The following is a 27927-nucleotide window of genomic DNA, read 5'->3' as shown; positions in this document are numbered from 1 at the left end:
CTCTTGGCCATACCCAGCCACAGGAGATTTTTGGGTTGTTGGGGCTGAGGCCTGTGGTCAGAGCACAATTTTCTCATCCTGAGTTGTTTCACACCATCCTGACCACATACAAAAAATGAAATCAAGCCAAGTAGGAATGAGAAAAGACAAAATCTTTGACTCTGAAATCCCCAGAAGAAAGCTAAAGTCAGCATGTTTTTGGTAGTAATCAGCAGCAGGAGAAGTCCAGAAAAAAAAAAAAAATTGATCACCAATAATGATGAAGCTGGAAACGACAGGCCGTGGTCCCCAGGGGAGAACTGTTTGTTACTCAGACATCTGGTGGCAATATGACTGGCTTGGCTTCGATCAACAGAGTTTCCTGAAATCTGCTTCCACATTAGAAGAGGAGATTTGCAAAGCTAAAGCAGCAGTTCTGAGCCCCAGAGTCCTTGGGACCTCATGAGCAAGGGATGCAGGGTCTCTCAGGAAGGAGGCATTAGCCCACGCCTTTTCCAGCCCTGCTTTGCTGAGTCACTGGGGCCCTTCCCTGGCAGTGGGGAACCCAGCGGAAGCCTCAACTGGAAGTTGGGGCCCAGGTGCTCTGGTGCCTCCTTTCGGGTCCACAGGATGCCCAAGGCTGACCATGGACACCCCACTCCCCACTCCCTTTATCGCTTACCCCCACCACATTGGCCCAGCATAGCGTATTGAACTTTGCCTCGGTTTCCTGTTCATCTCCTTGGTTCCCAGTGGACTGGAAGACCATCTTGAACCTCTATGAATTTGGCCAGCTCCCTGACACCCCACCAACCCAAATCCCATCCCAGCCACCCTAGCTGCCTGGAGGCTTATCTGGCCAGCCACCCATCATTAATAATAATGAATATTAATTATTAATAACCGAAAATTGTGATAAATAATTAAACATATAGTGGTTTAAAACATGTTTGTCTGGGGTTCAAATTTCTGGCTCCACCCATTTATTGTGTGACCTTGGGCAATTTTGTTAACCTTTCAGTGCCTCGGTTTCCATCTGTAATAATGATACCTACCTTATAGAAATGTTTTTGAGGATTAAATGAGCTAGTATTTGTAAAGGACACTTTTAGGACAGTGTCTGGCACACAGTAAGTACTTACTGTTCAGGTTAGCTAAAGCTGCCATTAATGCAATATACCAGAAATGGATCAGCTTTTACAATAGGGGTTTATTAGTTCACAAATTTATAGTCCTAAGGCCATGAAAATGTCCAAATTAAGGCATCAAGAGGTAGATACCTTCAATGAAGAAAGGCCAATAGCATCCAGAACACCTCCGTCAGCTGAGAAGGCATGTGGCTGGCGTCTGCTGGTCCTTCTCTCCCGGCTTTCTCCAAAATATCTCTGGGCTTCTGTATCTCTTACCTTCTCTCTCTCAGCTCCTGTGTGTCCTTGCTTATTTCTCCCAGCATTTCTCTCTAAGCATCCTCTCTTAGCTTCTCAGGGGCAAACTCTGGATTTCATCTCTTAGCTTCTCTCCTGATTCTGGTTTCAATGGCTGTCTCCAAAATGTTTATGGGTGTCTTCTCTCTAAGCATCTCTGAGCTCTCTTCAAAATGTCTCTCTCAGCTTCTCCAAGCATCTGGGTCTGTGTGGGCTCTGAGCTCTCTAAGGACTCCAGTAAACTAATTAACACCCATCCTGAATGGGCGGGGTCACACCTCCATGGAAATAATCTAATTGAAAGGTCCCACCCACAATAGGTCTGCCCCCACAAGATGGGATCAAAAGATCATGACTTTTCTGAGGTACACAATAGATTCAAACCAGCACACTTACTAAATAAAATTATAATAGCATAATAACAATGTTAGCAATTATTGAGCCTTTGCTAAGTGACTGGCACATAATCACTGCAGCAACCTGAGAAGTAGGTGCTTTTACTATCCCCACATTTCAGATGAAAACCCAAAGGTTTAGGGAGCTTAAGTATGTCTCCAAGGTCACCCAGCTAAAGGGTAACAGAGAGAAGGTTCAAACCAGGACATTTTTACTTCACAGCCCTTTCTTCTTCCTTTTTTTTTAAATGCAATTTTATTGAAATATATTCACATACCATACAATCAGCCAAAGTTACAACAGTTTTTCACAGTATCATCATAGTTGTGTATTCATCACTACAATCAATTTTTGAACATTTTCATTACTCCAAACAATAAAAATAAAAATAAAAGTGAAAAAGAACACCCAAAACATCCCATACCCCTCCTTCCCCCATTATTCATTTATTTTTGTCCCCATTTTTTTATTCATTTGTCCATAAAAATGTGGGAGTACAAGCCATAAGGTTTTCACAATCACACAGTCACACCATGTAAGATACATAGTTATGCAATCGTCTTCAAGAATCAAGGCTACTGGGTTGCAGTTCAACAATTTCAGGTGTTTCCTTGTAGCTATTCCAATACACTAAAAACTAACTATATAGCACCTAAGAATACCCTCCAGAGTGACCTCTTGACTCCATTTGAAATCTCTCAGCCACTGAAGCTTTATTTTGTTTCATTTCACTTCAATTCCGATGAATTTCTCAAGAAGGTTTTCTCAGTCCCACAATGCCGGGTCCAGGCTCCTCCTCAGGAGTCATATCCCTTGTTGCCAGGGAGATTTACACCCCTGGGAGTCAGGTCCCATGTAGGGGGGAGGGCAGTGAGTTCACCTGCTGAGTTGGCTTAGAGAGAGGCCACATCTGAAAAGCCCATGCTTCTTAACAACATTTAACGAGTTATTGAGCCCCACTAGGTATATTGGTCACTCTTCCTTGGATTTTTAGATAGGGAAGGGCATTTAGGTAGAAGGTATGCCATGTTCAAAGAAAAGGAATCTTGAAGCAGCAACTAGAGGAATGGCTGGGGATGAGGCTGCAGATGTAGGCAGGACCCAGACTGTTCACACATGTTAGTCTTATCTTCCCAACTGAAATCCAATCTCCTTCAGGGCAGGAAGAAAGCTTTTATTTTTCTCTGTGCCTTCCTTAGCATAGATAATAGGGCCCAGCAAATCCCTGAGCTGCTGATCTCCTTCCACTCCATGCCCCAGTCCTTCACCAAAGTGAGTCCATCAACACTTCACATACAACTAATCATTATGCTCCAGGCATATTGTTCAGTGAGCAAAATTAAATCAAGGAGGATTTTCGAGTAATGCCTGATCTCATCAGTCTAGCAGGAGAGATGGGATAACTTGTCCAAGACTCTAGCGCCGCTAGGACTTTGCCAAAAAATCACTAAAAGATCGCCAAAAATTACTCCCAGCACTGGACAGCTGGTGGATCTTCACTAGGGCTGGTGCAGATGGTTTTGACCTTTAGGGGAGAGCCAATTCTGGAAAACAACCTAACTTCTTTGACTGAATACATACATAATGTGCCAGGAACATAATAGGTGATAAAGGTTTAATAACAATAAAATAAAAACCATAATAAAGCAGCCCACTACTTAACCTAGCAATTCTTACCTTAATATTTAACCCCAGAGCCTGGCGGAAAACAGCCAAAACAGAAACTAAGGAGGCCACACCCCCTTACACCAGTCAGGAGCTACAGGCTGACAGGCGCCACCTACTGGGCAGGTTAGGAAAAGCACAGCAACTGGAAACCTCAAAGGAAAGTCTGTCATTCTTCTAAAATACACCCTAAATATAACCCCATTCTGGGACCTGAACCCATTCTGGTCTGGGAAAATCTGACTGGGGTAACCAAGGAAACCAGATGCCTAAACAACAGAAAACTACAATCTATACTAGGAAAAATGAAGATATGGCCCAAAGGAACAAACTTACATCTCAATCAAGATACAGTTGAGATATTGTTTCACTTTAATGAAACAATCTATTAAAAATTTTCAAAAAGATATACTATATCAAATCAAAAACCAAATCAATTAGTTCAGGGAAAATATAACGGAAGAGACGAAGGCTATAAAGAAAATACTGGGCGAACATAAGGTAGAAATTGAAAGTTTGAAAAAACAACTGGCAGAATCTATGGAAATGAAACGCACACCACAAGAGATGAAAGACACAATGGAGACATACAACAGCAGATCTCAAGAGGCAGAAGAAACACTCAGGAACTGGATAACAAGACACCTGAAATCCTATAAACAAAAGAACAGATAGGGAAAAGAATGGAAAAATATGAGCAGTGTCTCAGAGAATTGAATGACATGTGAAACGCATGAATATACATGTCGTGGGTGTTCCAGAAGGAGAAGAGAAGTGAAAAGGGACAGAAGTAATAATAGAGGAAATAATCAATGAAAATTTCCCATCTCTTATGAAAGACATAAAATTACAGATCCAAGAAGCGCAGCATACTCCAAACAGAATACACCTGAATAGACTTATGCCAAGATACTTAATAATCAGATTATCAAACATCAAAGACAAAGAATCCTGAAAGCAACAAGAGAAAAGTGATCCATCACATTCAAAGGAAGCTTGATAAAACTATGTGGGGATTTCTCAGTAGAAACCATGGAGACAAGAAGGAAGTAGTGTTATATATTTAAGATACTGAAAGAGAAAAACCATCAACCAAGAATCCTACATCTGGCAAAACTGTCCTTCTTATATGAGGGAGAGTTTAAAATATTCTCTGACAAACAGACAATGACAGAGTTTGTGAACAAGATACCTGCTCTACAGGAAAATACGAAAGGGAGTGCTACAGACAGAAAAGAAAAGACAGGAGTGAGAGGTTTAGAACACAATTTTGGGTGATGGTAGCATAGCAATGTAAGTACACTGAACAAAGATGACTATGAGCATGGTTGAAAGAGGAAGGTTAGGAGCATGTGAGACAGCAGAAGGAAAGAGAAAAGATAAAGGCTGGGACTATGTAACTCAGTGAAACCTAGAGTGCTCAACAATTGTGATAAAATGTACAAATATGTTTTACATGAGGGAGAACAAATGAATGTCAACCTTGCAAGGTGTTAAAAATAGGGTAGTATTGGGGAAAAAATGCAATCAATGCAAACTGAAAAAAAAATTACATCTTACTAGCTTAAGATTATTGAAACTGAACTCTTAACATGTCATTTCTGCTGTGGGTTTTTTTCCTTTGACATGAAATGTTATCTACTTTATGAAGATACCCTTTGAAAGATGTACTACAAGGAACAAAATGCTGTTTGTAAATTCTGCTATTTTACCAAGGTAAAGACCAAATTTTATGAATTTACTTTTTGTTTAGAAAAGGAAATAAACTTCATAAATTTAAAAAAATATTAAATTAAGGAAATGGTGGCTCCACAGATGGGCCCATCTCCAACTTCCATCCCAATGACCCTATAGACAGGGTGTCTGTGTGTGCAATTTAACCAAATTCCATGGACTAAAAACTCAATTGAAGGCAAAGTAGATTCAGGGAGCAGGGCAGAGATGTAGCCACAGAAGAGCTGAGCCTCTCTAACCTACAATTAATTTTTTTTTATAAATTCAAGAAAAGAACCTAAGAGGAAATATTCATAAATAAAGGAAAGCCATCACGTCCATAATGCTAGCTAATGCAAATTTATTTTAAAACATTAGACAGTAGGGAAGATGGTGAATCAGATAGAATCATATACTTTGACTTAAAATCAAGCCCATTTAAGAGATATTCATTGAATGTGGGCAAAACACAGGGAAGAGGGGAGAGGAGAGAGCTGCAGAGATACCTAAGACATGGGCAAACCCTTCAGACACTTCCATTCTAGTGATCTTATGGTTGCCAAGGCCAAGGCTTTGACTCTTGTGCATGGAAAGAGAGATGACATTCCTTCATGATTCTGCTTAGATCAGAGCCTCAGCATTTGAAAGCAGGCCTGGTTTTTACTTTATCTGCTTTCTATAGAAAGACCCAACATTAGTTTATTAATAAAACCTAGAGTTGATTGCTTGGTCCTTGGAATGGATAGATTTTTAAAATCTCCAAAACATTTATGAAAGAAATTTAAATATTTGTTGAGTGTCTAGTGTATGCTAGGTGCCAAGCTAAGTTTTGAATAGACATTGGTGGACAAGAGAATCCCAGTTCCTGCCCTTCTTGACCTTACAGTCTGGTACTCATTAAACTAACCACAGAAAACAGTTCTTAATTATAGTTGTGAGAGGAGCCTGAAAGGAAAACCCCAATACATGGCTAGAGGAGCTCACTTAGCTTGGGAGTTCAGGGAGGGTTTCTCTGAGGAGGCAGCATTTAGGCTGAGAGCCCTGAAGGATGTGCCTGGATTTCCCAGGAGTGTTGGTTTCCTGGGGCTGCCATATCAAATCACCACCAACTGGGTGCTTGCACCAAGAGAAGTGTATTCTTTCACAATTCTGGAGGCCAGAAGGCCAAAATCAAGTTTGTAGGGGCACCCTCTCTCTGAAAGATCTAGGGAAGGTTCTTTCCCAGCCTCTTCCTGGCTTTTGGAGGCTCCCAGCAACCCTTGGAGTTCCTCGGCTTGTAAATACATCGCCCTGATCTCTGCCTTCTTCCCTGTGTGTGTCTCTCTGTGTCCTTTTCTTATCTTATCGGGACACCAGTCATTGGATTTAGTATGACATCATCTTAACTGATTACGTCTGCAAAGACTGTTTCCAATTTTTAAGGTCACATTCTGGGGGCCTAGGTGGACATGAATTGGGTGCAGGGGAGCACTATTCAACCCACTATTGCAGGTGAAAAGAAGAGAACAACCTTCCAGGAAGAGGGAACAATTGTTCAGGGCCCCAAATTGGGAAAAAGTAGGACCCATTCAGGAACCTGAAAGGAAGCCCACGTGGCTCAAGTGTAGGGACTGAGGGGAAGGAGGATGCAACAGGAGACCCGAGCAATGCAGAAGCCAGGCCCTGGAAGCAGCCTTGTGGGGCACATGGACACATCAATACTTTGACTTTTCTCTTCAATGGAATAGAAAGTTGTAAAAGGGTTTTAGGCAGGGGAACTGCATGACCCAATTTGCATTTAAAAAAAAATCCATCTGGATTCTGGTTGGTGAGAGAGTTGGAGTAGAGGATGTGGGGAGACTAGCTAGGAGGCTACTGCAAAAGTCCAGGTGAGAGACAATGATGGCTTGGACTACGGTTGTGTCACTGGAAAGTAAGAAAAATGAACTGATTCAGGGTATCCTTAGGAGGTAGGACTAATAGGGCTTGGTGATTGATGGGCTGTTGTTCTACTTTGCTAATGCTGCTGGGATGCAAAATACCAGGAATGGATTGGTTTTTTAAAGGGGGTTTATTTGGTTACACAGTTATAGTCTTAAGGCTGTAAAGTATCCAAGGTAACGCATCAATTGGGTACCTTCACTGGAGGATGGCCAGTGGTGTCTGGAAAACCTTTGTTAGCTGGGAAGGCATGTGGCTGGCGTCTGCTCTGGAGTTCTGGTTTCAAAATGGCTTTTTCCCAGGCATTCCTCCCTAGGCTTCAGCTCCTCAAAAATGTCACTCTTAGTTGCTCTTGAGGCATTTGTCCTCTCGTAGATTCTATGGAGCAAAAGTCTGCTTTCAAAGGCCATCTCCAAAATGTCTCTGTAAGCTGAAGCTCCTCTCTCAGCTCCTGTGCATTCTTCAAAGTGTCCTTCTTGGTTATAGCAAGCTCGCTCCTTCCGTCTGAGCTTATATAGTGCTTTAGTAAACCAATCAAGGCCCACGCTGAATGGACGGGACCACACCTCCATGGAAACTATCCAATCAGAGTTATCACCTAAAGTTGGGTGGGTCGCATCTCCATGGAAACACTCAAAGAATTACAATCTAATCAACACCAATACATCTGCCCACACAAGATTGCCTCAAAGATAATGGCATTTTGGGGGACATAATACATTCAAACTGGCACCGCTGTGGACATTGATGTGCAGATATCAAGCCAGGCCCCCAGTTTCTGGTGGCACCATTTACTGTGACTGAGCATGCTGGAAGAAAGCCAGAAGAACAATCCAAGTATAAGACAAATGGCAAACTCTTACATACTTGATAAAAAAGAGACTAACACCTTACAGAGAAATGGTTAAGGCCAGTAACCATTGTGATTCCCGAAAGAAGAAATACCAAATGGCCAAGAAACATTGAAAAGATGATCAACTGTTATTCAAAAGATGCAGATGAAAATAACTAGACACTTCTCATATTGACAAAGATCAGAACACATCCTAACACACAAGGAATTGGCATGCCCATATACGGCTGGTAGAAATTAAAAGTGATACAGTCTTTTGTTGGGGAGGTGAGTTATAAATTTAAAAAAATTATGCCAATAGTCTAAGTACGTAATCAATCAACCAGACAAAGAAATATGTACAAAAGTATTGGAGTATTTACACTAGTGAAAAATCGGAAGCAACCTATGTGTCCGTAAGTAGGGAATTAATTACACATCTATGTAACTATCTAAAAGCATGCTGTTTTACTAAGTTAAAAAAATTGATCAACATTGGTGTGTATAGTATGATCCCATTTCATAAAACATCTGAATGTCAGTGTGTGAATGTGTATGTGAATGGGTGGTAATCATACAAAAAGGTTTAAAAGGACATATATCTAAAATGTTGGTGCTGTATATTGCTAATGGTAGATGATTTCTTACTGTTCCTAATTATATTTTTGTATGTTTTGATAAATAGAAAAAATATATACTAGAGACTGCAGTAAGTGTTGGTGTTACCATAAGGGGTCCTGAAAGGGAGTGGCTAATTTTGATTTGGGTTCGTTGGCCATGACTCCAGGGAAGAGGCCTCATTGGATTAGCAGTGAATAATCAGGGCTTGTAGGTTTGGTTCCCTGTTTCTGCACAGCTTTGTAACTCATTTTCAGTGCCAAAATGGGACACTTCACAGAGAAACAGCATGAGCCAGTACTGCAGGCCTTTCAGGGTGTTTGCTCTCTGGTCGAAAAATATTCATGCCAATTAATTTTAAACCAGATGACAGGAAGTGGAAGCTCAGGGCTCCCAGAAAGATGCTCCACAGCAGCTCTGATCAGTTTCCAACACAGTGTCTTTGCCACTTTCTTCCACTTCCCCTGACTCAGGTGGGAATGCAACAGCATTCCTGGATATAACTGATTCTATTTCCTTGGTTACTATCTTGGATCTTTGAATAAAGAATCACTTTCAGTTCACTTTTCCTAAACTTGGTTTTAGAAATTATGCCGCGTCTTACCAAAGTGCCCTTTGTGGAATTGAAATACGCACCGATACGATCTGGTCACTTTATGGCAAAGCTGGCCACGGAACAGAACAGACGACCCTGCCTTGATTTAGAAACAGAACCTAGTTAGCGGCCAGATGCCAAGGAATTGCAGGTTTGGTGCCTGAAGAGGGGCAGAAGGGATGGAACACACTCAGCGTGCAAAGGGTTAGAAGTGGGCAGCCTGGGACCCAAGTCCCAGTTCCCTCTGTTACCAGCTGTGTGACCTCAGGCAACTTTCTTGACATACATGTTAGATGTTTTCTGTTGTTTCAACTTTGAAATAGGACAGCCAGGTTCTGAACCCACCTCGGCCTGACTGGCTGCAGCATAGTAAGAGAACTTAGACCAGCCTTCCCAGACGATAGTATAGTCACAATTAAAAATAAAGTTAAGTATAACATGTGAATTGATTTGGAAACAGTTGTAAGTGATGTAGAGGTGAGACATGCATATGGCAAAAATGTGAAGGTGGTGCAAAAATTACTGCAGTGCACCTTAGGGATGAATTGCTGAGCCTCACAGAAGTTGCAATTTTCTCACCTATAAAATTTCCCAGGGTGGTTATGAGGAACGTGAGAAAATATCCCTAGATATTATCAACTTAATAGCTGTCACGTAATAGGGATTTAGAAATAAGCATTTCCTTCCCTTTTCTTTAACCTAGACTTTTTAGTGAATGGGATCACTGAGATTGGCTGGTCTAGTCCCCTTGTTTTCTAGATGAGGTCACTGAGCCCAAATTGGGGAAAAAACAGCCTAAAGTTTCCTGAAGTCACGTGCTCCTCACTCCACGGAGCAGCCTGCACCTCACCTCAAGTGTGTACTGTCCCCACCAAAGACCTGACCACAAGCAAGAAAAGTGCTCGGCAAGACTGGCAAAAGGGGTGGCGATGAAAATGAGCTACTAGCAAGGGAAATGGTCATGGTTCATCTGTGGGGTGGGTGGGTTAATTATCTACACAGTATTTCCAGTCGAATACATCTTTATAGGCCCTGCCCTGAGCAAAACTTACACTCTGTGTAAAGAAGGGAAAAAAATTAGTAAAATACTCCAAAATGCTGTAAGTAAATGTGTTGAGGTAGTGGTGCTTTTCTTTGCGCTATTTCTCCTGGTATTTTTAATGGCCTTTTTAATTTTGATATAAATGAAAAATAAAAATTGGTGCCAAAATGGTTGGAAGGATGAGCATTCTGTACCAAGAGTTGGGCACCACTGGCGCCCTGTTTGGCACATAATCATGGATTATCATGCTTAATTTTTGATCATCACACTTTATCTTTGAGACAGTTCCCTTCCTGCCCTGAACCATTAGCCATTTCCCTGGTTACATGGTGTTCCAGTTTGCTAATGCTGCTGTTATGCAAAACATCAGAAATGGACTGGCTTTTATAAAGGGGGGTTAATTTGGTTACACAGTTACAGTGTTAAGGTCATAAAGTTTCCAAGGTAACACATCAGCAATCAGGTACCTTCACTGGAGGATGGCCAGTGGTGTCTGGAAAACCTCTGTTAGCTGGGAAGGCACGTGGCTGGCATCTGCTCCAAGTTCTGGTTTCAAAATGGCTTTCTCCCAGGATGTTCCTCTCTAGGCTGCAGCAGCTTCCAACGGCTGTCTTCAAAATGTCTATCTCAGCTGTAGCAAACTCACTCCTTCTGTCTGAGCTTCTTATGTAGGACTCTAGTAAATTAATCAAGGCCCACGCTGAATGGAAATTATCTTATCAGAGTTATCACCTACAGTTGGGTGGGGCACATCTCCATGGAAACAGCCTAATCCAAAGGTTCCAACTTAATCAACACTAATATGTCTGCCCCCACAGATTGCATAAAAGAACATGGCTTTTTCTGGGGGACATAAAATATACAAACTGGTACACATGGTATCATGAGTGGTTGGTATTAGGTCATTCAGGAATCCACACAACACAGCGAGTCATGGTTTAAGTATAAAGTTTAAGGTTTAAGAGAGGAAGAAAGCAGGTGGGAGCCATCAGAAAAGAAAAAGGAAGAAAATGTCTCCAGCCCTCTGAGAGCAGCGTTTTTTAAAGGAAAAACCCATGTTGGGTGTTGGGGGGGAAGGGTCCTGCTGAGTGTATCCTGTGCTTTGAGTGGGTGAGGGCTTATCAATTTCTGAGCTGACTGGTTACTAGGGTTCTAACACACTACTCTTCTTTGATGTGCACTGTATTATCTATGTGGAGGAAGCAGGCCTTTTGGCTTGTTTGTGGTAGTTCATATTACGGGCTTATCTGATCTTGCCTTGTCCACCCCCTGGGGTCTAGGTGCCACTATGACTGGGATTTCTAAAACAGCCTTCAACCCTTAGTTTATGGGCACCTGGTATCTATGAGATAAGCAGCAGGGCCCCTGGATCAGACATTCCTTCTATATGTTAGACTCTTTTTCTGGGGTTCGACAGTTGGTAACCTATATTAGATATAAAACCTATAATGCATTTAGTCGAGAAAGCTCAAGGGAATCATTGTGATTATCTTCTTGTTTTACAGATGGAAAAACTGAGATTCAGAGAGGGCCAGTGAACTCTCAGACCCTTGGTCAGTAGGTAAGTGGACCTGAAACAAGATATACTTCCAGTTTCCATGAACAAATGCCTGCAGGCCCATCATCCCAGTCTTGTGACTTTTGTGATTTGTGCAATTCAGGTCAGGAATAAGAGGAGCCAGTTTGAGGCATTTGGGTATTATTTGCACTTATGGTTTATGTTTGTTCCCACCATTCAGAAGAATGTTTGACAGGTGGGTTTGTGTAGGCCCATGTTGGATCTTTCCCTGGGAACACTGCGGCTTATTAAACCCAACTCCTGCTGTGGCTGATGTGAGACTCACTGACCCTTCAGTGGACCACACTGTCGGGTGCATCTGGAACAGAAACCCTTGGACTAAGTGGCAGGAGGTCTGGGTTCAAGTCCCACACTACTCTGTGAACTTGGGTAAGCCGCTTATCTCATGGATTTGCTTATTTTTCTTTCCAACATTTTCCCCGGACTACTGTCTGCCAACCTCTGTAGCAGGCACTGGGGATAAACCAATCAATATGACATAAGGTTTGCCCTTGAGGAGCTCACAGCCCAGTTTATGAGCTCCTCCATTTCCTCATTATCATCTCATCATGAGGATTTCTAACATCTGCTTCAGAGTTTACAGTTTGTAGTGTGATTTGTGATCTTCCCCCAGACTTGTAATATGGAAAGAGGTTAACTCCATTTTGCAGAGAAGAAAGCTGGCTCAGAGAGGGGCCACATAGCCAGTAAGCATCAGAGTTGTCACTGAAACCTGGATCTGCTCACTCCAAAGCATTTTCTTAAATAACAGCACTCAGTTTTAGCATTTGAGCCTGCATTTTTGTACCCCACTCCTTAGCAGTAAGTGTAATGATGGTAAATCAGTACCAGGATAGGTAGTGGAGGGATACTTTTCAGTAAGGGTTTCTTCCCTCATGACATGATTGTTCCAGAAGTAATGCCTTCTCTGGTATGAGTGAAGTAAGCCTTGGGCTAAGGGTAAGCTGATAACAGGAAAACAAGCCAGGGGCCAGGGCTGCCTCCTCCCTGTGGCTAGGATTTAGCATATCAAACAGAATCCATGGAGGCCAGCAGGGCTCAGCCCCCTTTGGTGTGTAGTGACCCTGCTGAAGACTGTTACTTTCCACCAAATCTTAACAGTCCCAGACTATAAAGACTAGCAAGGTAGCTTCTGCTTTTGCGAGTTGCCTTTGCCTTGGGCAAGACATGGGGAACGATAAGGATTAGAGGCCTTGCTGTTTGTTTGGTGCGGATGACAACTTCTTGAGCTTGAAGCTCTTGGGCTCCCTCGAAGTGTGGAATTTCAAAGGTGCATGAATAACATCAGGAACTGACCTGGTTTTTCTGTTTTAAGGTATTTGTGTATGTTGTGAAATGTGTCATCCTTGAGACAGATGTACTTACACTTGCATGTGATATGTGGGGTTGGTGAGCAAGGATGTGTGTGGAGGGGTGCAGCGTTTGTGGGGAGTATACATGTGCATGTGTGTTTAATCCCTAGCAGGGAATTCTTAGGAAAAAAAACAAGACAACACTTAAGGGTGTAGTTTTTCAACAAGATCCAGAAATGGGCTTTTAATAAGCATCATTAAACTCTTTGATTACAAGGGGAGGCCAGCCATTCTTTCATGCTGGCTTGGATCATACAGCTCTCCCTTGCCCTCTTCTTTGGGGGCAGATAAAAACGCAAGCTCTTCATATTGATCTCTCCAAAGTCCTTTCTCCCCCTTCCTGCCCCCTCCCCCCAGTGCTTGTCTGATCTCCCCGCTTGGACCTCGAGGCAGACAGAGCTGGTGTCAGGACTGACAGATGATAGCTTCAGGTGCGCCTGGAATCTGAGCACTCTGTGTCTAGCGTTGTTCCAGCAGGAAACTTTAGGGTCTTTGTTTAGGGGGCTCCAAGCTGAGAGATCAGGGTCTCCTTCCTTTCCCTGAGGGTCACTTACTGCTAAAGACACCCAGCAGGACTCTGTGTGTGTAAACCCTTTCCTTTAGGGATCAGGTTTCTCCTTGTTTGACATGGGGATGAGGTGAAGTTCTATTGAAAGGTGGGTTTTGCTCTAGCATTCTGCCAGGTCTCCTAAGGAGGGCCGGTTCCCAGAGATTATCTTTCCCGCGCCGAGACGCTCTGTGACGGGAAGCCAGGCAGCCTTAGCAACAGACTTACCAGGCAGTGCTACAAGAATGTACATTCACATAAATGGGTCTAGGTTTGGGCATTTTTGTTCCTCTCTGTGCATCGACCCAGTTCTGGGGCTGGTGTGTTTTGATTTGCCTGGCTCTTTCTTGAAGGTATTGGGCTCCCTGAGGTTTGGGGTTTTGCCTGTATCACCCATGTTCACCCCACCATGCCCTGCACTGGGCTGAGTGTGCAAGAGGGGGCAGCCAGTCCTGTGGTCTCAGTAGAAGCCTCTGGCTCCAGGCAGCAGATTGCCCCACGGGCACTCATGCCTTATCTAATGTAACAGGCCAGCATTTGAGTCCGAGTTCTGCCTTTGCACAGACCAACTCAAGGTCTCTGAGTGAGCCGCCTCAAACTGGTATTGAGGGTGAATGCTGCAAAAGTCTGCCTAGTCAAGGGGTGAATGGGAGCTAAAAACCAGTCCACATTCTACTTGCCACGCCATGTGTTCCAGTGGGGCTGCACCTGCTTTGTGGTCAAAATCACACAAAGGCAATAAAGGAGCAAGTGGTGGCTCTGACTCTTTCAACCTCGATTTCTTCATCTTTGAGCTAGTAGGATGTGGGGAGCATTAGTGGTAGTCCTTAAGCTGTACCTGACATAGAGCAAGAGATTGAGAAGTAGTTGCTTTAGTCCTTGTCATGGTAGTAGTAGTAGTTATGATGTCAGTTATGATAAACCCTTATTTTTGTGGTACTTTATATTTTTCAAGATTCATTCACATTTGAATCTCTCAGCAACCCTGTGTTAAAGGCAGGCTAGGATTACTCTTCCAATTAGACAGATAAGGGAATTGGGACACAGAGGAGGATGACGTGAATTGCCTACTGTCAGTTCTTGAAAGCCTGGCCTTGAGCCAGGGTGAGCCATCCTGGCCCTGACATGGGGTTGGGAGTTGGGGATACAAAATCGGGGATGCATGGGAGAGCCCAGAGCCCCCAGCTGCTCCTGGAGCATGATCCTCCTTCTGCCCACCCCCACCCCCCATCCTCTTTGGTCCTGGAGGGCCTATCCTATTTGGAATATTCTGCCTGATTCTTGCCAGCAACTCCATTGGAGTGGCCAACCTCTCTTCACTGTGGCTCAAGTCATTGACTCAGACCTGGCTCAAAATCAGATAAGCCACCAGGTCTTGCACTCCTGCTGTACCTCCCAGGTGGGAGGGCTGCCTCATCCTTGAGACCTACCTAGGTAGACCCTCCAGATGTGGGGAAAGACAGCCATCCAATGTCAGTTCCCCACACACCCTTAGAAATGCTCGACCCTTCTGGCCAATAGAGATTCATTAAATGTCTACTATGTGCAAGGCACATTATGTACACTGTGGTGACAAATCATGTTCACTTTTTTCTAATTTTTATATCCATTTTCCAGATGAAATGGAAGTTAACACACCCAAGATTACATAGTTATTCAGTGATAATGCTGGGATGTAACGGGAAAACTTATGCTCTTACCTTATATAAAGCAAGTAACACACAATGGCTAGGAAAAAAAATGTTGTCACCTATTTCTGAGAGTTCTTTTTATAGTAATCATTAATAAAGCATTTAGCACACTGCATACTAATTGTTGGTTCTTCTGTGGTCTTCTCCCATTGGATTGCAAGGTTCTTAAAGGCAGAAACTGGAACCCCCAGCCCCTAGTAGGACACTGGGTTTATAGCAAGTGTTTATAAATGTTTGAATGAATAACAGTATTAAAATTTGCTGATTTTAATGATCATTGACCATGTGCCAGGAGGCAGAGTGCTAAGTGCTTTATATCCATTATTTTATTTAATCCTTAAAACAACCCTATGAGATACTATTATACCCATTTGACACTAAAGGAAACAGAGGCTTGAAGAGTTTTAAGTACCTTTTGCAGAGTAACATAGCTGGTAAGTGGCAGACCCGGAAAGCAGACCCAGGCTGACTGACAGGAGAGCTTGGTGCTTAACCATAATGTCCTGCCTCCCCAAGGTGTGCTGGCCTTCCCCAGATATCCCAGCATACCTCACAGCCTCATCTGAAGCTCATGGTGCCTTCTGTGAATTCCTGTGACACTGTAACTCAAATCCAGCTCCTGCTAATCCAAGGCTGTGGGAGGTTTCCATCTAGAAGAGATGAAGCTGGTAAAGGCTGGGAGGCATAGCATATACAAAAGACAGTACAAAGAGCCACTAATGGAAGTAACAAGAAAGCATATCCTTCTAGAAAGTAGACTCCATTTGTAGACCACAAGTGGGAGCAAAGTAGTAAAACATCATGAGGTATACTTTTTTGATCTCCATGGAGAACAGTGGTAAAGCATTTCAGTGGTATTTTCTTGGGCTTGGCAAGTGTGCTCCAGATTGGTGAGTGAGGCGGGGTAAGAGGGTGCAGTCTGGTGCATTGCTGAGAAGAGAAGGCATTCCCTTCTAGTGTCTTCCCACAAGACCTCATGGACCAATGACTTGTTTCATCATGTGGTGCATCATCGTATACAAGCCAGTGAAATGGTACCCTGGCTTCCTTGCCTCAGGATAATTGAGATCTTGTGACTTTGTCCAAAGGGTAGTGAATGCATGTGCTTTTAGTGAAAGTCAAGCAGCAGGGAGAAAGATTTGAGCTGGGAAAGACAGGGGCTTGGAGTGGCTCTGGGGACTGTCTGGGAGGGACTAGGATTTGGGCTACCATCTCCCAACAGGGTCAGTCAGGACTCACTTTGCATTGATCCAGGCTAGATTCTTAGTCCCAGGGACTGCAAATGAGGAGGGCTAATGGCCTCATCTGTAAGTGAGCACTCCTCAACAAGGCGAAAGCTAAGCAGAGTAACAACATGATGACATATCGAATTAGAGCCTTTATGGATGCATCTTCGGGAAGATTTAGGGCTTTGCTCTCTAAGAGGTTGGTGGTGTACACACCAAATGTTGAACCTTCGAGAGGGATCTCGAAGGCACTGCTCTTTTCCCCACAGCAATGATTTTTAAGCATTCCCACCAGAGCCCTGAGGGATTGCGGAATTTTCTTTGGTACTTCCTTTGGGGATAGGTAGACAATTCTCTATCGGCTCCTGGGCTCCTACCCTGCTGTTCATCTCCCTGTTTGCACATTGGACTTCCTTGTTGCCAGGGCTGATGTTTGCTTGGGATGTATCAGTTTGGCTAGGCTGTTTGTTTACAGCCAAAATCCTTTCTCATTGGTCAGTGTATCTGTTCTGATTAGTCACTGCCTGTGCCAAATCAGTTGTTAAATGTTTGGAATTTCATTCCTGCTTAAAACCCTTCCTTTGTGCAGAGCCAGAAGGCACTGCTCCAAACCAGCTGCATCCTAATGCATACACATCGTGGTGGTGACCAGCCTTTGAACTAGTGCTGCACGGTACTAAAATGGTTCTGTTGTCTTTGAGAAATTCTTGCCATGCTTTCCCATCCACCCAAGGGCTGCAGAGTCACCTGAATGTCACCAGCCCAGGTGGCCCTGTGGTGTGACAATTCGTCTACTCTCCCCTCATCCTCCAAAGCAAAAGCCCTGATTTTGTTCAAGTGGCAGACCTGGGAGCTGGAGTTTGTCTTTCTGACCCAGCCCCAGGCATGTCTCTTCAGGAGGCAGGTAGTCAGCTTTATTGCCTACCCGTGAACATGACTCCCAGATTCAGTCAGCCTTACCTTTATGAACAAACTGTTCTCTCATGTGAACAGGACTTGCCAGCATTTCTGGCAGAAATTCTTTACGATTGTTTGTTCTTCCTCCTCCCTTTTCTTTAGAAAAAAAGTAAAAAGAAACACAGAAGCATTGTTATATAAAGGTAAGAGCATGCACTTTGGACTCAGAGCAGGATTTATATCTATACTTTACTCCTCATTAGCTATTAGATCTTAGCTCAATCTTCTGGTGTCAGTTTCCTTGTCTGTAAAATGGGAATGAAGGTAAAAATAACAACTAACATTTACCATTTGCCTGGCAGAGTTCTAAGAACTTTACATGACAACCCTATAAAGTAGGTGATGTTATTCTTTCCACATCTCACAGATGAGGAAACATATACAGACCTGAAGGCACAGAGCAGTTGAGTGACTTTTCCAAGGCCAGACAGTTCAGTGACAGAACCAGGACTCAAATACAGCTCCGACACTGTCAACCTCTGTACTCTTCTGACTCTGTCTCAGGGCTCTGTAAGATTGAATGATTTCCAAGTGATGTGCCTCATTCAGTGGCTATTGCTGAGGGTACTTTCCCTACAAGTTAATGCTGTCCTCTTCTTGTTCTATCCCTAACAGAAATAGAAGAAACAGAGCAAAATTTCTACTCACTGACTACCTACTATGCACTAGATTCTTCATTATGTGCTTTGCATTCATTACATTGTTTAAATGTCATAACTCTTTTTTTTGCATGTTATTCCCATTGTACAGATGAGGGAACAAAGGAATGAGCAGCCTCATGAGGTAGTGAGCTCCTCATTAATGGAATGGTCCAAATAGGAACAAGAAGACCACTTGACAGGACTGCAGTAAGGATTCTGTACTGGACTGTTAGATCATCTCCTAGATTCCATGATGCTTTTCAGTGCTTGGTCCAAGCAGCAGCCACTGAACACTACAAAGATTCTAGGGTCCTGCAAAATTGGAAAGGAGGAGGTTGGGAGGAGATCCTCTGAGCGAATTCTAGTGTTTCTTCATTCTCTAGAAATCATGCGCTGGCTCTGAGAGGGCAACTGAGACCAACTAAGTGGTTTTGGTTTTTTTTGTTGTTGTTGGTGGTGGTGGTGGTTTTTTGTTTGTTTGTTTTTTGTTCTTATTTTTGCCTGTGGCTGGGATATATATAGAATTTGGAGTGAAGAAACCCAGATTGTAGCCCAGGTTCTGCAATTAGCGTGTGTGATATGGGAAATCATTGAACCTCTGTACCTTTTGTTCAAAATAAATAATAATAACCTTAGAGTGCTACTGTCTATAAAATGATACATACACATAAGCTGAGAGCGTCATGCCAAGGAGAGTTGTTAGCATCTTTTTCTTCCTCCTAGGTACAATTCCATCTATAAGGATTCCAAAATGTTCCAAAATGTGAGTCAGGGACAAATGTTATCTCTTCTAGGGTCAAAAGCTGGGAGGAAGAGTGACTGGGGATGAGAGGAACAGTGTTGCCCCATTGTTTTTAGATTAAAGAGCCTCCAAGCCTAAAACAGAAAATTACCTCTGATTTGTCTCTAATGATATAGGCAGAGGAGAGCAAAGAATGGAGAACTTATTTTTGAGTTTCTTTGCAACCAAGAGAAAAAGAGAAAGTTGATAGGTTTCATGTTGTTCTCATCGGCTAGCATTGAGTGTTGTTAAGGAATAAGTAAACACAAATGACCAGCTATTAGCTAAGCATAGGGAGGTGAAACTTGTGCAGGAATGGCAAATACTTGATGTACCAGGCTGGGTTTCCAGAAGTAGACTCTAGGACAGAGATTTCCATGTAGGAAGTTTACTGGAGCATGTCCCCAGGATCAATACCTGTCAGGGAGAACGGGAGGAAGGTTTGGATAGAGGGAGGAGTTGACCTGCACTGCAGTCACAACAGAGAAATTAACTGATCCCACAGGGAACTCTGGAGCTGGGATGGCCATTCAGATATCCCATCTTGAGGCTCACCGACCCCTACAGTGATAGCTCTGGGCTGCCGCGCAGTGAGGCAGCTTTCTTTGGCTGAGGGCCATTCCTGGAGAGGGACTCAACTGAGAGCCATCAGTCGCCAAGAGCAACAGTCCCCAGCAGCTGGAGCAGTGAGTGTGCCAATTCCTAAGGGGGTGCCTGGGCGGCACACCATGGCCTCCACTACACAGGGTATGCAGGCTGCCATCCTTTCCTTGCATCCCCCTGCAGACAGCACTAATTGGAACAACTCTCCTTACCACTGCATTTAGATGAGGTCTCAGAAGTTTTTCAAATACAGTGCTCTAGATAACGTTATCAATCAGTTGGAACTGGCTCATGAGAAGGAACCCATTTACTACTTTTGGCCTCTACATCTGTAGGAGATATTTGTTAATGCTGTAATAATAAGCCTCCATTGTTATGACTGCTCTTTCAAGATTGAACAGTTGCCAAACCTTAGACGATTTTCCTGCTGTGTCTACTGGAAAGTGTGAGTTTCTTATCTTTTTCTTCATTATCCCCTCTGACCACATTCCATGTGAGTTCTGACTCGTTTTTCTCTTACCCTATTGTTATGGGTTGAATGTGTCCCCCAAAAAGATATGTTCAAGTCCTAATCCCTGGTCCCATGAATGTGACTGGGGGATAGGATCTTTGAAGATGTGATTAGTTAAGATGAGGCCAAACTGTTTTAGGGGTGGGCCCTAATCCACTGAGAGAAATTCAGACAGACAACATGACAATGGAGGTAGGGATTAGAGTGCTATAGCTGCAAACCAAGGAACACCAAGGATTGCTGGCAAACCACCGTAAGCTAGGAAGAGGTAAGGAAGGATCCTCCCCTATAGCTCTCAGAGGGAACTGGCCCTGAAGACACCTTCCTTACAGACTCGTAGTCTCCCCAACTGTAAAATGATAAATTTCAATTATCCTAAGCCACCTAGTTTATGGGACTTTGTTATGGCAGCCTTAGGAACTAAGGCACCTACTAAATTCAGTTTTCCTCACAATTAATGTCCTTGTTCCTTCTTCCTTTTTCACTACATACTCTCTCGTCATCTCCTCCACTGTTTTGTGTCCACCACCACCCGACCTCAGACATCCCTTCTTTGCCCCAGTTTTGTAACACTAATCACCTGTGGAACTTGTCCATCTGATTAAACTCGTTAGTCTTCACAACAACAACTAATTACATCCATGTTTAACAAATGAAGAAACTGAAGCTTAGAGAGGTTAAGATGTTTCCTGAAGATGAGACATCTTGCAACATATGGGGCTGGATTTCTTTCAGGTCTGTTGGACCCAAAGCCTGTTTTCTTTCTTCTACACTTTTGAGATCTTTGTTGGAGTGATCTTCTGATGACTCCAGATTCTTCTTCTTGAGACTCACCTGGCAGAGAATGCTACAAACTTCAGGTCACCTTGAATCACTTCAAAGAGGGCTGGGATTCATTCCAACCCTTCTGAACAGGGTAGTTATAGAGTGCTGGGTGCAGCCCAACTCTTAAACCTACCAATTATTCATTGCTTTTAATTCCAAAGATGCTAGGATGGTGAGGAGCCTTTGGGATCACACACTCACCATCAGGCCAATGGGCTGGGCCTAACACTGAAGCCAAGTGTTCTGGTTTGCTAATGCTGCCATCACGCAAAATACCAGAAATGGATTGGGTTTTATAAAAGGGAGTTTATTTGGCTACAAATTTACAGTTCTATGGCCATAAAAGTGTCCAAATTAAGGCATCAACAAGAGAATACCTTCACTAAAGAACAGTCAATGGCATCCGGAACACCTCTGTCAGCTGGGAAGGCACATGGCTGGCATCTGCTGGCCCTTTGCTCCCAGGTTGTGTTTCAAAATGGCTCTCTCCAAAATGTCTCTGGACTCGTCTCTCTTGGCTTCTCTGGAGCGTCTCCAAAGCGTCAGCAGGCATCTGGGCCTGGAGCTCTCTTTTAAAGGACTCCAGTAAACCAATCAAGACCTATGCTGAATGGGCGGGGCCACATACATATTCAATCAAGAGGTCACACCCTAATCAGAAAGATTAATAAATCTGCCCCCACGAGATTGCATTAAGAATATGGCTTTTGGGGGGACAGAATATATCCAAAGTGGCACAACAAGTGATGGACTTATCATGGCTCCTGATAAGACTGCAGTCTATCCAGCTGTCCAGCTGCTGAAAGCCTGGCAGCATCACAGGGTCCCCACCTAGGTCTCTGTAGTGAATGCCTTCGCTCTCATCTGTCCTCCTCCTCCTTCAAAGAAGATGCATTTGGTAAAGAGAGGACTTTTGCTTTTAGGGAGGGCTGATTCTATCAAAATCAAGGATCAATAAGGCTGTTGTTAACAAGAATCTGTTGAGGCCTCTACTAACTGCCAGGTGGGGGTTAGGCCCTTGGGGATACAAAACTAAAACCAGTGCCCCCCCCCCACCTTTGAGGTTTGGGCTGGTGTATTAATGTTGTGTAAATAGCAGACATGAGCCCCACAGACACCCAACTGTGTGTAATTCCTGAGCTCTAACAGTCAGTTTGTTGATTCTGCACTCTGCCCTTGACTTCTTTGGACAGGGTGCAATTCAGAATCCTCACGGTGAGTGGAAAGAGAGGCTGGATTTGAGTCCTCCCTCCTCTTTACTACAGATTTTCTGTGTGACCCTGGCCAGATCACTTGACCTCTCCGGCCCTCTGTGTAACCTCAGTTTCAATGTCTAAAGTGGCCATTGTAGTGTCTCAAGTGCTATTCTGTTGGGGAAACATCTTGTCTAATGCCCTGGGCATTAGTAAGCATTCTATAAATGATACCATCTTTTCCCCCAACCCTCAACTCATTACCTAGTGAGACTGATGGGGAAGTAGTTATTAGACATTGATGACCTAAAGAACATGATTATTTCCTCAAGGAATGCATTTTGAGTCTTTATTAGATGATCGAGGCTGAAAGGGTTCTGGGGTCTCCATCAGGCATGCTTTCTCACTGGACACCAAAGGGGCACAGATTACGTACTCAATACCTTCTATCAGGCATGACTTGAAGAAAACTCCTGAATTCCGTTGATCTTCTGGTGCTTCACCCCCACCCCCGTCTTCTTTCCTAGTGGGATATAGCTGAGATTCCTCAGAAGCAGCAGCTATGGCAAAGTGGAAGGGGTCTTGTCCCATGTGCTGGCTTTATGAAAACAGAAAACTCTCTTAACTTCTGCAAGACCTAGTCTTCTCATTTATAAAGTAAGGTAATAATATTTTCCTTGCTGGCATTCTCAAGGATTGCCTGTGATAACATATGTGAGAGCACACTATAGAATGAACATGTGCCAATGTAAGGATTTGTGGTTATTGATTTTGTCTTTCTTCTGTGAGTTTTCACTTCTTGGTCTGGCTCCTTCATCAAAATCTCCCAACCCAAGTTTTTACCCATTTTTGTTCTATGCAGATAACTTGTCCAGCAAGCAATTTGTGGATATGTGTTATGACCCTTCCCAAAGAACTTCTATTAGTTATTTATGTGTCTTTCTTCCTCTCTAAACACCAAGATATTCAATAACAATATCCAATCTTAATTCACCCCCCTATCCCCAGCATGTAGTGGATACTCTGTAATTGTTTCAGTAAATAAATGAAAATGAAAGAAAATAAGCTCTTTGGGTAATAGGAACCTTGCTCTGGGTATATAAGGCCTCCTGTGATCTTCACAGCAGCCCTATGAAGTTATTTCCACTTCTGAGAAAAGGAAATTAAGGCCCAGAGAGGTGAAACCACCTACCCAAGAGTACATAATCCATAAGTAGCAGAGCAAAGGATGACAACCTCAGGTCCCTGGACTCCAAAGCCAGTGCTCATCTCCTACATTGGGTGCGTGCTCATACTCTTTCTCTTTCATATTTTTATTGCACAGACAATATTGGAACAATAATAACAGGAAAGAGAAATATCACTTTCCATCCCACCACTTCTATCAAGTCAGCTGTTTCCATTTTTCCACATTCCCCACAGTCTCTTTCTTGCATACGTTCTTTTTTAATAGCAGCATTATTGAGATATAATTCACATACCATAAAATTCACCCTTTTAAAGTATGCAGTTTACTGTTCTAGTTTATTCACAGAGTTATGCAATTGCACCACTGTCTAATTTTAGAACATTTCATCACCCCCCCCAAAAAAACCTGATACTCATTAGCAGTCACTCTCCATTTTTGCCCTCCCTCAGACCCTGGAAACCACTAATCTACTTTCTGGCTCGGTGAATTTGCCTATTCTGGGCATTTTGTATAAATGGAATCGCACACTGTGTGGCCTTTTTTGCCTGGCTTCTTTCATTTAGCATCTCTTCAAGATTCATTCACGCTGGAGCATGTATCCGTACTTCATTCCTTTTTCTGGTTGAATAATATTCCAGTTTATCCATGTGAATATACCACGTTTTGTTTATCTGTTCATCAGTTGATGGATGTTTGGATTGTTTCCACTATTTGACTATTATGGATAATGTTGCTTTGGGTGTTTGCGTACAAGTTTTCAGTTCTCTTGGATATATACCTAGGAATGGAATTGCTGAGTCATATGGTAATTTTGTGTAACATTTTCAGGAACTGACAAGCGGTTTTCAAAGAACCGCACGGTTCTTGCCTTTTTTTTTTTTTTTTTTTTTTTTTTTTAACCATTTTAAACACTTCGGTACAAATGCTTGGATGGATACGCCATTGAAGCGAAAACTTTCTCCTCCATAGTAGATAACAGATTGGCCTCCCAACCACATGCTGAACAAGAGCGACGCTTACACCATTATCTCCCCTGGAATCCATCCTTGTCCTCCTGGAAAATCAAAATATCCACAAGTATTAATAGCTCAGCAACCGGGTTAACAAAAGGGTTGAATATTTGTTTTTGTTGCTCTTTAACATGTACAAATGAGGAAAGAATATTCCTGACCGAAATTGCATAGAACAAAGAAACAAGAGATTAATCTCACACTTTGAGATGCAGCAATTTGACTACAATATAAAACAGATATGATGATCTTTAATCCAGAGCATTTCTGAAGGAAGGAGGCTTGGGATCGTGGTCATTTACTCCTTCATTCAGTTACTCTACTTACTCAGCACTCATACATTAAGCTTCTCCCCTGTGCTGATGGTCAGCACACAGATCGGAACTCATCTGGGTCCCTGCAGAGGAGCAAGCACCCAGCCTGGCAGGGGATTGTTGGACTTCAAACAGGTAAAACCAAATGTGATCACAGCTATCACATGAGGGAAGCAGAACTATAGAGAGAGGAGAGTTCAGGGGCGGACAGTGTCCAAGGAAATGTGGGCCAGATAGAATCTTGAAGGATGCATGAGAATTTGCCCAGTGGACCTGTGGGACAGGGTCATCCAGGCCCAAGCAGAACTAGGACGTAAGCATAGGGAGAGTCTATTTGCACATTCTGAGATGTTCACAATGGCAGGCAGGAAACACTTGGAAAGATGATATTAGAGAGAGATCAAGAGCCAGCTCATAAAGGGCCTTGCATGCTTTGGGAAAGCACATTAACTTTATCCTGGGACCTTAAACATTTCTATGACTTGGGACCTTTTTCTAAACAGGAGCCCAAGGGAACCAGAGAGGCAGAACTGAGACAAGATTTGGTAGCAAAGGCCAGATCTAGACCTTGGCGAGTTGGCCTTGGGTGGAATGCAGGCCTCCTGGTGGCCTTGTCATGGAACATGCCCCAGCCCCTTCCACTAGACCAGAGCCAATAATATTGGATCCTTGTGCTGGCTCTTATTTCCAAGCCACAGAATCTCTCGAGCTCACTTTTCTCCTTAGTAAAATAGGGACATTCCCAGGGTTGTTGTGAGGATTAAAGGAGATAAGGGTTCTACAAAAATCTCCACTGCAAGGTGGACTAAAGATGTGTCCAGCCTGTTATGGAAGAAAGACTGTTGATGTTGGAAACTACATAGACGTGGGTTAAAATCCCAACTCACCCACTGGCTTCTGGGCCCAGGACAAATCATTTAACAATCTGAGCCTCAGTTTCCTCATCTATAAAATAGACATAATCATAATACCTCCTTTTCAGGGTTGCTGTAAGAAGTAAGTGTGACAATCCCTTTGACATCCCCAGGCATACCACGGTGCTGAATAATTGCCTTTTGCATCTACATGTGGACAAGGAAGCTCTGTTCTTCCACTAGTGTGGGGGTCTCCTGGAGGGCTGCCTTGCATCTCCCTCATCTCTCTATGCTCAGAGTCTAACAAAATGTTTGACATTTAGAAGATACTCAGATATTTTTAGAGTTGAATTGTATTTCCAGTCTCAACCCTTTACTAGTTCCAGGTTTCTGTCCAGCTGAAAGAATTGACTGTGACCTTAGAAATCAAATAAATCAACAAAGAAAAAAATTTTAAATCATCTAATTTTATATGTTTTTTTTGCTGAGTGGGCCAGTCAGTTAGGAATCAATTGGGGGTTTCCCTAAGGGAGTATGCAGGGCCCACCAGCCCCTGCTTCTGCTAACCCAGCATGGCTGCTCCAGTTTCTCCAGCCAAAAGGCTGTTGTCTCTTGTGCATCAGGGAATTAGAAAGTTTAACCTGGGAGAGATGTGTCCTTAATGATGTTTTATACCCAGGGGCCACCCACAAAGAGAGCTCCAGGAAGGATAAGTGGGACGGAAAGCAGCAGATGCCACATGCCAAGGGGCCAGGATGTGGAGAGACTGGGAATTACACCCTCCAGTGTGTCCCGGGGGATGGCACACAGGCTGGTTCAGCCCTACAAGCAGGTTGAGTACCATCTGTGGCTCAAACTTGCTTCTTGACCCAGTTTGGTTCCCACACTTGGCACTCACCGTGTCTTCTGTTCTTACCCAAATGGGGGGTGGGACAAGCTAAGGAACTTACTGAGTTCAGAACCAGGCCCTGGAGTGATGCTTGGTCCTCTCGGCATTATGCACTGAATGCCAGGCTCTGGGGTGAGTGAGACCTAGCTCCCTCCCTGCCCGTTCCCCTGCCCCCTCCTGGAGCTGCTCATGGTCTAGTGGGGAGAGAGCTGCCAGAGGATGAAGAGAGCCCCAGAAGTGAAGTCTGGGGGTAGAGATAAAAGGAGGAATGAGGGGAAGAGCTGAGCAAATGATAAAAGAGGAGAAAATATATGATATGCATTTTGAAGGATGAGAAGTTTACTGGACAGAGAAGAAGCCAAAGGTATTCCTGGCAGAGGGAAAATCTGCACAAAGGCTCTGAGAACTGGAAATACCTAGAGTTCTGGAGAAATAGAGAGACGTTCAATGTAACAGGAGCAATGAGTGAGAGCACAGTCCTTGCAGAGTTGGGACTGGATGTGAGGGTGGCAAGACAAGTTCTGGGCTGGTTAGGAAGGACCCTGTAGGTCTGGCTATAAGGAGTGTGGACTTGATACTCTGGCAGTGGGGAAGCAAGATAGAGAGACAGAGTAAGCTCTATCTGACTGTTAGCTCTTAGTTCATTCATTGAGTTATCATTTATGAAGCACTAACTAGGTGCTGGCACCTCACTGGGCTCTGGGGATCCAAAAGTAAAGAAGACAAAGTCTTGACCCTCAGAAAGCTTATCCTTCATCTCTTTGCCTGCCTGCCTTTCTCTCCTTAACGCCATCCTAACTGATGTCCCTCTCATAAGATTTTAATTCCCTGAGGACTGTATTACTTGTCTTCTTTCTGGAGCACTTGGTCTAAGGGCACAAAGTGATTAGAAATGAACCCAGTTGACATTTTGGGGAGTCCTCTGAGATCATCAGATGGGAAATCCTTTGGAGCTGGTGCCTTGCAAGGGGACCCCTTACATGGTCAACTTTCAGCATGGAGATACCACCCTCCTGGCCCTAATGCCAAAGACTAATGACACTTAGAGGTCTGAGCCACAGATTCATGTCTGTTTGTCTGTGGACTCTGTGGCTATGCAAGTATCTGCACGTGTAGACCCATGCAAACACATCTGCTCTGTGGCATGTGCATCTGACCTCGTATGTACACATTGGGTATATGTCCCTGTGGCTCAGTGCATGCTTGTCTGTGGGTGCATGAGCTGGCACGCCTGTGCAGTTTCCCTTCAGGCTCTGTTTGTTTCTGTACAGATGCAGAGCCCTGGTTTCACCTCGAAAACAATCCTGTTGTTTGTGATTTCCTGATGGTGACAGTGTCACCACACTCTCCTGTCACTTGTGCACATGTACACCCATACCCAGCTCCTCTCGGTGGCTGCCGGCTCTGAGAATTCCTGAGAGACTGCCACGGGCCTCTTGAGTGGCTCACTAATGGGCTTGCTTCCTTCCTCTGAGCAATATTCTAGGAAATGTTTCTGGAAATGAAATTTCATTTTCAGTTTAACTTCAGTAAAACACAGCAGAGATGAAGTGGCAAAGATTTGGATGCTTGCTCTGACTC

The 27927-nt window shown here is 43.6% G+C and overlaps 1 protein-coding gene across 1 annotated transcript in view; it reads left to right on the top strand.

Moving 5' to 3' along the window:
• Nucleotides 1-27927, top strand: part of TENM4 (teneurin transmembrane protein 4) — a 771745-nt gene that overhangs the window by 146530 nt on the left and 597288 nt on the right. The window contains exon 2 of the mRNA XM_037840847.1: nt 11690-11745. The gene's annotated coding sequence lies outside the window, so the exon portion shown is untranslated. The remainder of the gene's footprint in view (nt 1-11689; nt 11746-27927) is intronic.

The sequence above is a fragment of the Choloepus didactylus genome, chromosome 6 (assembly GCF_015220235.1).
Source record: "Choloepus didactylus isolate mChoDid1 chromosome 6, mChoDid1.pri, whole genome shotgun sequence".
Lineage (NCBI taxonomy): Eukaryota > Metazoa > Chordata > Mammalia > Pilosa > Megalonychidae > Choloepus > Choloepus didactylus.
This window is presented reverse-complemented; position numbering and strand designations above follow the sequence as displayed.